General features: G+C 38.8%; 1 long non-coding RNA gene across 4 annotated transcripts; it reads left to right on the top strand.

Annotated features, from left to right (window-relative positions):
* Positions 1-3,881: 3,881 nt before the first annotated feature.
* Positions 3,882-11,326, top strand: LOC127858018 (uncharacterized). Of its 4 annotated transcripts, none has more exons than XR_008038725.1 (8): positions 3,882-4,019; positions 4,321-4,407; positions 6,023-6,182; positions 6,486-6,572; positions 8,191-8,350; positions 8,653-8,739; positions 10,359-10,518; positions 10,821-11,326. It is a non-coding gene; the product is annotated as an uncharacterized LOC127858018 (long non-coding RNA). The 4 variants fall into 4 exon arrangements; XR_008038728.1 differs by having other exon boundaries at positions 8,653-8,799; XR_008038727.1 differs by having other exon boundaries at positions 6,486-6,632.
* Positions 11,327-11,827: the final 501 nt, after the last annotated feature.

Here is an 11,827-nt window from a genome sequence, read left to right as displayed (position 1 = left end):
CGAGCCGAGGAACATAGGTCCAGGTGTGACAGAAACTTAAAGCTCATGTCTGACGATGACTTTTTTGCGTCAGGAAGTAAAGTGTGTTGTTTGTTTTTCCCCATGCGAGCAAGCCCTTTTGTTGGGTCAATGACATCAGAAATGCTGCTTCTACATGGATTTTACCTTAAAATGTGCCAAAAAATATATAAAAAGTTTGTTCGGATCTTGTTCCAAAACCTGCTATGATGCACATATAATGCCATTGATGATTTGTTTTCACTTATTAAGTCATATGTTACATCTGCTATGCTATTAGAATCGAAAGTGATGCCTTGTATGGAGTCTAAGTGCTGTCTGTTGATGATGTAACCAAGGTCGGCTTTTCTACCTTAATTCTTGACGCGAAACGCTGTTACGCGTGACGCTTTCAACGTCAACTTTAATGAATAAATCTGTGTGTCATGGTACTGGAACTTTGTGATCTTTTTTAAAAACAGATTATACCTCTGGAAAAAGTGCCTTTAATTCAAATTTGAAAGGGGTTGGGGTTCCCTTATAGGTTACATTATCCTAACGTAAGTGGAATTTGGGGGGTTACATGCAGTCGGTTTGCTACTTAGTACATATGATGCAGGTCCTGGTGCATAAGATTTTAAAAATGTATCTGAAATGAAGAGTTTAGGTGTCAGTTTAAAGGTACATGTGTAAGTCACAGGGCAAAAGGCCTGATTTGTGCATTTCTTTGTATGTTGTGGTTGCCAGCCTCATATTAGGGCATGGTTTTGCCTTCAAATGGCAGTGCCGGTAGCTGTCCAAACCGGTTCATATGGCTCTAAGGTAATTATTTTGAGGTTACAACCGTATAGAATTTTTTTCAAATGCAGTTTTTTTGTAAGTTTATGAAACCACCTTTCCAGTCATGTATAGTTTATATATTGGCTTATCGCTCGGTCATGGTGAAATTTGGATCAAAGATTGCGAATTCTATATATAACAAAGAAGGAAATTAATTGGGCATGTGTAACCTTTAAGAACTTCCGACCAAGTTAGTCGTCTTCCAGAATGTGACAATTTACACATCAAAAACTCTCTGTATTGCAAACATAACGACTAACCACTACCAGATGTCATTTTGACCCAATTAAGGGCTGTTTGCAATGGGGCTGTTTGCACTTGGGGTCCTAAGGGGGGGTAAATGCTTGAAAAATCACTCCGAAACCTGTTCCGAGAGACACATTCTAAGACTACCGTAAAAAACCTCCGGTATTGTTTTTCAAGTGACATTTTGACATTATTTGCATCAATCTCAATAATGAACCTAATTCCTGTCTTTATTTCATCTGTATTTATTGCTATTGTTTACTTTTAGCCTTTTACACTATTTAAAATGTAATGTGTGTTGTTTTTCCATGCAAGCAATTTTGGACGCGACACTGCTATCTGCCCCTTCGCTTTTCAATCCCGCCAGGCAGATCTACTCAGAATAAACACTACTTTGCCTTATTTTTCCTGTTTGGATATCTTGCTGAGTTCAAGTTAAATCAAGTATTCAGCTGAAAACACAAAAAGGATAATAATATTATGCTTTCTTTCTGGAACGATGTGTTGGGATAGACCGTGCGTGAAAAACAGCAGGGAATCTGTATTTAAGTGACCTCAATATTATACGTAAACCTAAATGTACATTTTTAGGTGGTGTCGGAATTAGTCTATAGCTCTGCCCTGAACTGCTGTCCAATTGGTTTACAAGTCCGGCTGAAGTGACAGGCCAATCAAAAACTGCACAGTATGACTGATTCGGAGACGGCCCTCAACACTCGCCCAGTCGTGTCGAGAGGATCGGTTGTCTTTTGCAGGTTAGTACGCTGTTATTTTCAATGAAATCTATTGTAAAATGATTTCTCTTTGATATCATGGCACACTTTTGGTCACCCAAAATTAGGCAAATTGTTGTTTTTTTTACAATTACTACTGCAGCTCTGAAACCACATTTTGTGGCGATAACCTTTGCCAGTGTGCCCGACAATGTGATGGCCGGCATGGTGACTTATATCCGTTTACAGTAAATAAAGCCACACAGACTATTGAAAGCTTACTCTAATTGTATCTCACTTACATAAGTTAGCACCGTAATGGGTAAATGTGCACTAAACAACTTTTTGTTTTCTCAGATTACACGGAATTGAGCACCCGGCCAGACTGACACTTCCGGAGCCTGTCCGAGACGGAACTCGAGCCGAGGAATCATAGGTCCAGGTGTGACAGAAAACTTAAAGCTCATGTCTGACGATGACTTTTTTTGCGTCAGGAAGTAAGTGTGGTTGTTTTCCCATGCGAGCAAGCCCCTTTTGTTGGGTCAAATGACATCAGAAATGCTGCTTTCTACATGGATTTACCTAAAATGTGCCAAAAAATATATAAAAGTTTGTTCGGATCTTGTTCAAAACCTGCTATGATGCACATATAATGCCATTGATGATTTGTTTTCACTTATTAAGTCATATGTTACATCTGCTATGCTATTTAGAATCGAAAGTGATGCCTTGTATGGAGTCTAAGTGCTGTCTGTATGATGTAACCAAGGTCGGCTTTTCTACCTTAATTCTTGACGCGAAACGCTGTTACGCGTGACGCTTTCAACGTCAACTTTAATGAATAAATCTGTGTGTCATGGTACTGGAACTTTGTGATCTTTTTTAAAACAGATTATACCTCTGGAAAAAGTGCCTTTTAATTCAAATTTGAAGGGGTTGGGTTCCCTTATAGGTTACATTATCCTAACGGAAGTGGAATTTGGGGGGTTACATGCAGTCGGTTTGCTACTTAGTACATATGATGCAGGTCCTGGTGCATAAGATTTTAAAAATGTATCTGAAATGAAGAGTTTAGGTGTCAGTTTAAAGGTACATGTGTAAGTCACAGGGCAAAAGGCCTGATTTGTGCATTCTTTGTATGTTAGTGGTTGCCAGCCTCAATAGTAGGGCATGGTTTTTGCCTTCAAATGGCAGTGCCGGTAGCTGTCAAAACCGGTTCATATGCTCTAAGGTAATTATTTTGAGTTACACCGTATAGAATTTTTTCAAATGCAGTTTTTTTTGTAAGTTTATGAAACCACCTTTCCAGTCATGTATAGTTATATATTGGCTTATCGCTCGGATCATGGTGAAATTTGAGATCAAAGATTGCGAATTCTATATATAACAAAGAAGGAAATTAATTGGGCATGTGTAACCTTTAAGAACTTCCGACCAAGTTAGTCGTCTTCCAGAATGTTGACAATTTACCATCAAAAAACTCTCTGTATTGCAAAACATAACTACCAGATGTCATTTTGACCCAATAAGGGCTGTTTGCAATTGGGCTGGTTGCACTTGGGGTCCTAAGGGGGGTAAATGCTTGAAATCACTCCGAAACCTGTTCCGAGACACATTCTAAGACTACGTAAACACTCGGTATTGTTTTTTCAGTGACATTTTGACATTAATTTGCATCAATCTCAATAATGAACCTAATTCCTGCTCTTTATTTCATCTGTATTTATTGCTATTGTTTACTTTTAGCCTTTTACTATTTAAAATGTAATGTGTGTTGTTTTCATGCAAGCAATTTGGACCGACACTGCTATCTGCCTTCGCTTTCAATCCCGCCAGGCAGATCTACTCAGAATAACACTACTTTGCCTTATTTTTCCTGTTGGATATCTTGCTGAGTTCAAGTTAAATCAAGTATTCAGCTGAAAACACAAAAGGATAATAATATTATGCTTTCTTTTCTTGGAACGATGTTGTTGTGATAGACCGTAGCGTGAAAAACAGCAGGGAATCTGTATTTAAGTGACCCTCAATATTATACGTAAACCTAAATGTACATTTTTAGGTGGTGTCGGAATTAGTCTATAGGCTCTGCCTGAACTGCTGTCCAATTGGTTTACAAGTCCGGCTGAAGTGACAGGCCATCAAAAACTGCACAGTATGACTGATTCGGAGACGGCCCTCAACACTCGCCCAGTCGTGTCGAGAGGATCGGTGTCTTTGCAGGTTAGTACGCTGTTATTTTCAATGAAATCTATTGTAAAATGATTTCTTTGATATCATGGCACACTTTTGTCACCAAAATTAGGCAAATTGTTGTTTTTTACAATTCACTGCAGCTCTGAAACCACATTTTGTGCGATAACTTTGCCAGTGTGCCCGACAATGTGATGCCGGCATGGTGACTTATCCGTTTACAGTAAATAAAGCCACACAGACTATTGAAAGCTTACTCTAATTGTATCTCACTTACATAAGTTAGCACCGTAATGGGTAAATGTGCACTAAACAACTTTTGTTTTCTCAGATTACACGGAATTGAGCACCCGGGCCAGACTGACACTTTCCGGAGCCTGTCCGAGACGGAACTCGAGCCGAGGAATCATAGGTCCAGGTGTGACAGAAAACTTAAAGCTCATGTCTGACGATGACTTTTTTGCGTCAGGAAGTAAAGTGTGTTGTTTTCCCATGCGAGCAAGCCCTTTTGTTGGGTCAAATGACATCAGAAATGCTGCTTCTACATGGATTTTACCTAAAATGTGCCAAAAAATATATAAAAAGTTTGTTCGGATCTTGTTCAAAACCTGCTATGATGCACATATAATGCCATTGATGATTTGTTTTCACTTATTAAGTCATATGTTACATCTGCTATGCTATTAGAATCGAAAGTGATGCCTTGTATGGAGTCTAAGTGCTGTCTGTATGATGTAACCAAGGTCGGCTTTTCTACCTTAATTCTTGACGCGAAACGCTGTTACGCGTGACGCTTTCAACGTCAACTTTAATGAATAAATCTGTGTGTCATGGTACTGGAACTTTGTGATCTTTTTTAAAACAGATTATACCTCTGGAAAAAGTGCCTTTAATTCAAATTTGAAGGGGTTGGGTTCCCTTATAGGTTACATTATCCTAAACGGAAGTGGAATTTGGGGGGTTACATGCAGTCGGTTTGCTACTTAGTACATATGATGCAGGTCCTGGTGCATAAGATTTTAAAAATGTATCTGAAATGAAGAGTTTAGGTGTCAGTTTAAAGGTACATGTGTAAGTCACAGGGCAAAAGGCCTGATTTGTGCATTTCTTTGTATGTTAGTGGTTGCCAGCCTCAATAGTAGGGCATGGTTTTTGCCTTCAAATGGCAGTGCCGGTAGCTGTCAAAACCGGTTCATATGCTCTAAGGTAATTATTTTGAGTACACCGTATAGAATTTTTTCAAATGCAGTTTTTTTGTAAGTTTATGAAACCACCTTTCCAGTCATGTATAGTTATATATTGGCTTATCGCTCGGTCATGGTGAAATTTGAGATCAAAGATTGCGAATTCTATATATAACAAAGAAGGAATTAATTGGGCATGTGTAACCTTTAAGAACTTCCGACCAAGTTAGTCGTCTTCCAGAATGTTGACAATTTACCATCAAAAACTCTCTGTATTGCAAAACATAACTACCAGATGTCATTTTGACCCAATTAAGGGCTGTTTGCAATTGGGCTGTTGCACTTGGGGTCCTAAGGGGGGTAAATGCTTGAAAATCACTCCGAAACCTGTTCCGAAGACACATTCTAAGACTACGTAAACACTCGGTATTGTTTTTCAGTGACATTTTGACATTAATTTGCATCAATCTCAATAATGAACCTAATTCCTGTCTTTATTTCATCTGTATTTATTGCTATTGTTTACTTTTAGCCTTTTACTATTTAAAATGTAATGTGTGTTGTTTTTCCATGCAAGCAATTTTGGACCGACACTGCTATCTGCCTTCGCTTTCAATCCCGCCAGGCAGATCTACTCAGAATAACACTACTTTGCCTTATTTTTCCTGTTTGGATATCTTGCTGAGTTCAAGTTAAATCAAGTATTCAGCTGAAACACAAAAAGGATAATAATATTATGCTTTCTTTCTTGGAACGATGTTGTTGTGATAGACCGTGCGTGAAAAACAGCAGGGAATCTGTATTTAAGTGACCTCAATATTATACGTAAACCTAAATGTACATTTTTAGGTGGTGTCGGAATTAGTCTATAGCTCTGCCTGAACTGCTGTCCAATTGGTTTACAAGTCCGGCTGAAGTGACAGGCCATCAAAAACTGCACAGTATGACTGATTCGGAGACGGCCCTCAACACTCGCCCAGTCGTGTCGAGAGGATCGGTGTCTTTGCAGGTTAGTACGCTGTTATTTTCAATGAAATCTATTGTAAAATGATTTCTTTGATATCATGGCACACTTTTGTCACCAAAATTAGGCAAATTGTTGTTTTTTTACAATTACTGCAGCTCTGAAACCACATTTTGTGGCGATAACTTTGCCAGTGTGCCCGACAATGTGATGCCGGCATGGTGACTTATCCGTTTACAGTAAATAAAGCCACACAGACTATTGAAAGCTTACTCTAATTGTATCTCACTTACATAAGTTAGCACCGTAATGGGTAAATGTGCACTAAACAACTTTTTGTTTTCTCAGATTACACGGAATTGAGCACCCGGGCCAGACTGACACTTTCCGGAGCCTGTCCGAGACGGAACTCGAGCCGAGGAATCATAGGTCCAGGTGTGACAGAAAACTTAAAGCTCATGTCTGACGATGACTTTTTTTGCGTCAGGAAGTAAAGTGTGTTGTTTTCCCATGCGAGCAAGCCCTTTTGTTGGGTCAAATGACATCAGAAATGCTGCTTCTACATGGATTTTACCTAAAATGTGCCAAAAAATATATAAAAAGTTTGTTCGGATCTTGTTCAAAACCTGCTATGATGCACATATAATGCCATTGATGATTTGTTTTCACTTATTAAGTCATATGTTACATCTGCTATGCTATTAGAATCGAAAGTGATGCCTTGTATGGAGTCTAAGTGCTGTCTGTATGATGTAACCAAGGTCGGCTTTTCTACCTTAATTCTTGACGCGAAACGCTGTTACGCGTGACGCTTTCAACGTCAACTTTAATGAATAAATCTGTGTGTCATGGTACTGGAACTTTGTGATCTTTTTTAAAACAGATTATACCTCTGGAAAAAGTGCCTTTAATTCAAATTTGAAGGGGTTGGGTTCCCTTATAGGTTACATTATCCTAAACGGAAGTGGAATTTGGGGGGTTACATGCAGTCGGTTTGCTACTTAGTACATATGATGCAGGTCCTGGTGCATAAGATTTTAAAAATGTATCTGAAATGAAGAGTTTAGGTGTCAGTTTAAAGGTACATGTGTAAGTCACAGGGCAAAAGGCCTGATTGTGCATTTCTTTGTATGTTAGTGGTTGCCAGCCTCAATAGTAGGGCATGGTTTTTGCCTTCAAATGGCAGTGCCGGTAGCTGTCAAAACCGGTTCATATGCTCTAAGGTAATTATTTTGAGTTACACCGTATAGAATTTTTTCAAATGCAGTTTTTTTGTAAGTTTATGAAACCACCTTTCCAGTCATGTATAGTTATATATTGGCTTATCGCTCGGTCATGGTGAAATTTGAGATCAAAGATTGCGAATTCTATATATAACAAAGAAGGAAATTAATTGGGCATGTGTAACCTTTAAGAACTTCCGACCAAGTTAGTCGTCTTCCAGAATGTTGACAATTTACCATCAAAAACTCTCTGTATTGCAAAACATAACTACCAGATGTCATTTTGACCCAATTAAGGGCTGTTTGCAATTGGGCTGTTGCACTTGGGGTCCTAAGGGGGGTAAATGCTTGAAAATCACTCCGAAACCTGTTCCGAAGACACATTCTAAGACTACGTAAACACTCGGTATTGTTTTTCAGTGACATTTTGACATTAATTTGCATCAATCTCAATAATGAACCTAATTCCTGTCTTTATTTCATCTGTATTTATTGCTATTGTTTACTTTTAGCCTTTTACTATTTAAAATGTAATGTGTGTTGTTTTTCCATGCAAGCAATTTTGGACCGACACTGCTATCTGCCTTCGCTTTCAATCCCGCCAGGCAGATCTACTCAGAATAACACTACTTTGCCTTATTTTTCCTGTTTGGATATCTTGCTGAGTTCAAGTTAAATCAAGTATTCAGCTGAAAACACAAAAAGGATAATAATATTATGCTTTCTTTCTTGGAACGATGTTGTTGTGATAGACCGTGCGTGAAAAACAGCAGGGAATCTGTATTTAAGTGACCTCAATATTATACGTAAACCTAAATGTACATTTTTAGGTGGTGTCGGAATTAGTCTATAGCTCTGCCTGAACTGCTGTCCAATTGGTTTACAAGTCCGGCTGAAGTGACAGGCCATCAAAAACTGCACAGTATGACTGATTCGGAGACGGCCCTCAACACTCGCCCAGTCGTGTCGAGAGGATCGGTGTCTTTGCAGGTTAGTACGCTGTTATTTTCAATGAAATCTATTGTAAAATGATTTCTTTGATATCATGGCACACTTTTGTCACCAAAATTAGGCAAATTGTTGTTTTTTACAATTACTGCAGCTCTGAAACCACATTTTGTGGCGATAACTTTGCCAGTGTGCCCGACAATGTGATGCCGGCATGGTGACTTATCCGTTTACAGTAAATAAAGCCACACAGACTATTGAAAGCTTACTCTAATTGTATCTCACTTACATAAGTTAGCACCGTAATGGGTAAATGTGCACTAAACAACTTTTTGTTTTCTCAGATTACACGGAATTGAGCACCCGGGCCAGACTGACACTTTCCGGAGCCTGTCCGAGACGGAACTCGAGCCGAGGAATCATAGGTCCAGGTGTGACAGAAAACTTAAAGCTCATGTCTGACGATGACTTTTTTTGCGTCAGGAAGTAAAGTGTGTTGTTTTCCCATGCGAGCAAGCCCTTTTGTTGGGTCAAATGACATCAGAAATGCTGCTTCTACATGGATTTTACCTAAAATGTGCCAAAAAATATATAAAAAGTTTGTTCGGATCTTGTTCAAAACCTGCTATGATGCACATATAATGCCATTGATGATTTGTTTTCACTTATTAAGTCATATGTTACATCTGCTATGCTATTAGAATCGAAAGTGATGCCTTGTATGGAGTCTAAGTGCTGTCTGTATGATGTAACCAAGGTCGGCTTTTCTACCTTAATTCTTGACGCGAAACGCTGTTACGCGTGACGCTTTCAACGTCAACTTTAATGAATAAATCTGTGTGTCATGGTACTGGAACTTTGTGATCTTTTTTAAAACAGATTATACCTCTGGAAAAAGTGCCTTTAATTCAAATTTGAAGGGGTTGGGTTCCCTTATAGGTTACATTATCCTAAACGGAAGTGGAATTTGGGGGGTTACATGCAGTCGGTTTGCTACTTAGTACATATGATGCAGGTCCTGGTGCATAAGATTTTAAAAATGTATCTGAAATGAAGAGTTTAGGTGTCAGTTTAAAGGTACATGTGTAAGTCACAGGGCAAAAGGCCTGATTTGTGCATTTCTTTGTATGTTAGTGGTTGCCAGCCTCAATAGTAGGGCATGGTTTTTGCCTTCAAATGGCAGTGCCGGTAGCTGTCAAAACCGGTTCATATGCTCTAAGGTAATTATTTTGAGTTACACCGTATAGAATTTTTTCAAATGCAGTTTTTTTGTAAGTTTATGAAACCACCTTTCCAGTCATGTATAGTTATATATTGGCTTATCGCTCGGTCATGGTGAAATTTGAGATCAAAGATTGCGAATTCTATATATAACAAAGAAGGAAATTAATTGGGCATGTGTAACCTTTAAGAACTTCCGACCAAGTTAGTCGTCTTCCAGAATGTTGACAATTTACCATCAAAAACTCTCTGTATTGCAAAACATAACTACCAGATGTCATTTTGACCCAATTAAGGGCTGTTTGCAATTGGGCTGTTGCACTTGGGGTCCTAAGGGGGGTAAATGCTTGAAAATCACTCCGAAACCTGTTCCGAAGACACATTCTAAGACTACGTAAACACTCGGTATTGTTTTTCAGTGACATTTTGACATTAATTTGCATCAATCTCAATAATGAACCTAATTCCTGTCTTTATTTCATCTGTATTTATTGCTATTGTTTACTTTTAGCCTTTTACTATTTAAAATGTAATGTGTGTTGTTTTTCCATGCAAGCAATTTTGGACCGACACTGCTATCTGCCTTCGCTTTCAATCCCGCCAGGCAGATCTACTCAGAATAACACTACTTTGCCTTATTTTTCCTGTTTGGATATCTTGCTGAGTTCAAGTTAAATCAAGTATTCAGCTGAAAACACAAAAAGGATAATAATATTATGCTTTCTTTCTTGGAACGATGTTGTTGTGATAGACCGTGCGTGAAAAACAGCAGGGAATCTGTATTTAAGTGACCTCAATATTATACGTAAACCTAAATGTACATTTTTAGGTGGTGTCGGAATTAGTCTATAGCTCTGCCTGAACTGCTGTCCAATTGGTTTACAAGTCCGGCTGAAGTGACAGGCCATCAAAAACTGCACAGTATGACTGATTCGGAGACGGCCCTCAACACTCGCCCAGTCGTGTCGAGAGGATCGGTGTCTTTGCAGGTTAGTACGCTGTTATTTTCAATGAAATCTATTGTAAAATGATTTCTTTGATATCATGGCACACTTTTGTCACCAAAATTAGGCAAATTGTTGTTTTTTACAATTACTGCAGCTCTGAAACCACATTTTGTGGCGATAACTTTGCCAGTGTGCCCGACAATGTGATGCCGGCATGGTGACTTATCCGTTTACAGTAAATAAAGCCACACAGACTATTGAAAGCTTACTCTAATTGTATCTCACTTACATAAGTTAGCACCGTAATGGGTAAATGTGCACTAAACAACTTTTTGTTTTCTCAGATTACACGGAATTGAGCACCCGGGCCAGACTGACACTTTCCGGAGCCTGTCCGAGACGGAACTCGAGCCGAGGAATCATAGGTCCAGGTGTGACAGAAAACTTAAAGCTCATGTCTGACGATGACTTTTTTTGCGTCAGGAAGTAAAGTGTGTTGTTTTCCCATGCGAGCAAGCCCTTTTGTTGGGTCAAATGACATCAGAAATGCTGCTTCTACATGGATTTTACCTAAAATGTGCCAAAAAATATATAAAAAGTTTGTTCGGATCTTGTTCAAAACCTGCTATGATGCACATATAATGCCATTGATGATTTGTTTTCACTTATTAAGTCATATGTTACATCTGCTATGCTATTAGAATCGAAAGTGATGCCTTGTATGGAGTCTAAGTGCTGTCTGTATGATGTAACCAAGGTCGGCTTTTCTACCTTAATTCTTGACGCGAAACGCTGTTACGCGTGACGCTTTCAACGTCAACTTTAATGAATAAATCTGTGTGTCATGGTACTGGAACTTTGTGATCTTTTTTAAAACAGATTATACCTCTGGAAAAAGTGCCTTTAATTCAAATTTGAAGGGGTTGGGTTCCCTTATAGGTTACATTATCCTAAACGGAAGTGGAATTTGGGGGGTTACATGCAGTCGGTTTGCTACTTAGTACATATGATGCAGGTCCTGGTGCATAAGATTTTAAAAATGTATCTGAAATGAAGAGTTTAGGTGTCAGTTTAAAGGTACATGTGTAAGTCACAGGGCAAAAGGCCTGATTTGTGCATTTCTTTGTATGTTAGTGGTTGCCAGCCTCAATAGTAGGGCATGGTTTTTGCCTTCAAATGGCAGTGCCGGTAGCTGTCAAAACCGGTTCATATGCTCTAAGGTAATTATTTTGAGTTACACCGTATAGAATTTTTTCAAATGCAGTTTTTTTGTAAGTTTATGAAACCACCTTTCCAGTCATGTATAGTTATATATTGGCTTATCGCTCGGTCATGGTGAAATTTGAGATCA

Source organism: Dreissena polymorpha, chromosome 14 (genome assembly GCF_020536995.1).
Source record: "Dreissena polymorpha isolate Duluth1 chromosome 14, UMN_Dpol_1.0, whole genome shotgun sequence".
NCBI lineage: Eukaryota > Metazoa > Mollusca > Bivalvia > Myida > Dreissenidae > Dreissena > Dreissena polymorpha.
The sequence above is the reverse complement of the archived record's forward strand: the minus strand, read 5'-3'. Positions and strand labels throughout refer to the sequence as shown.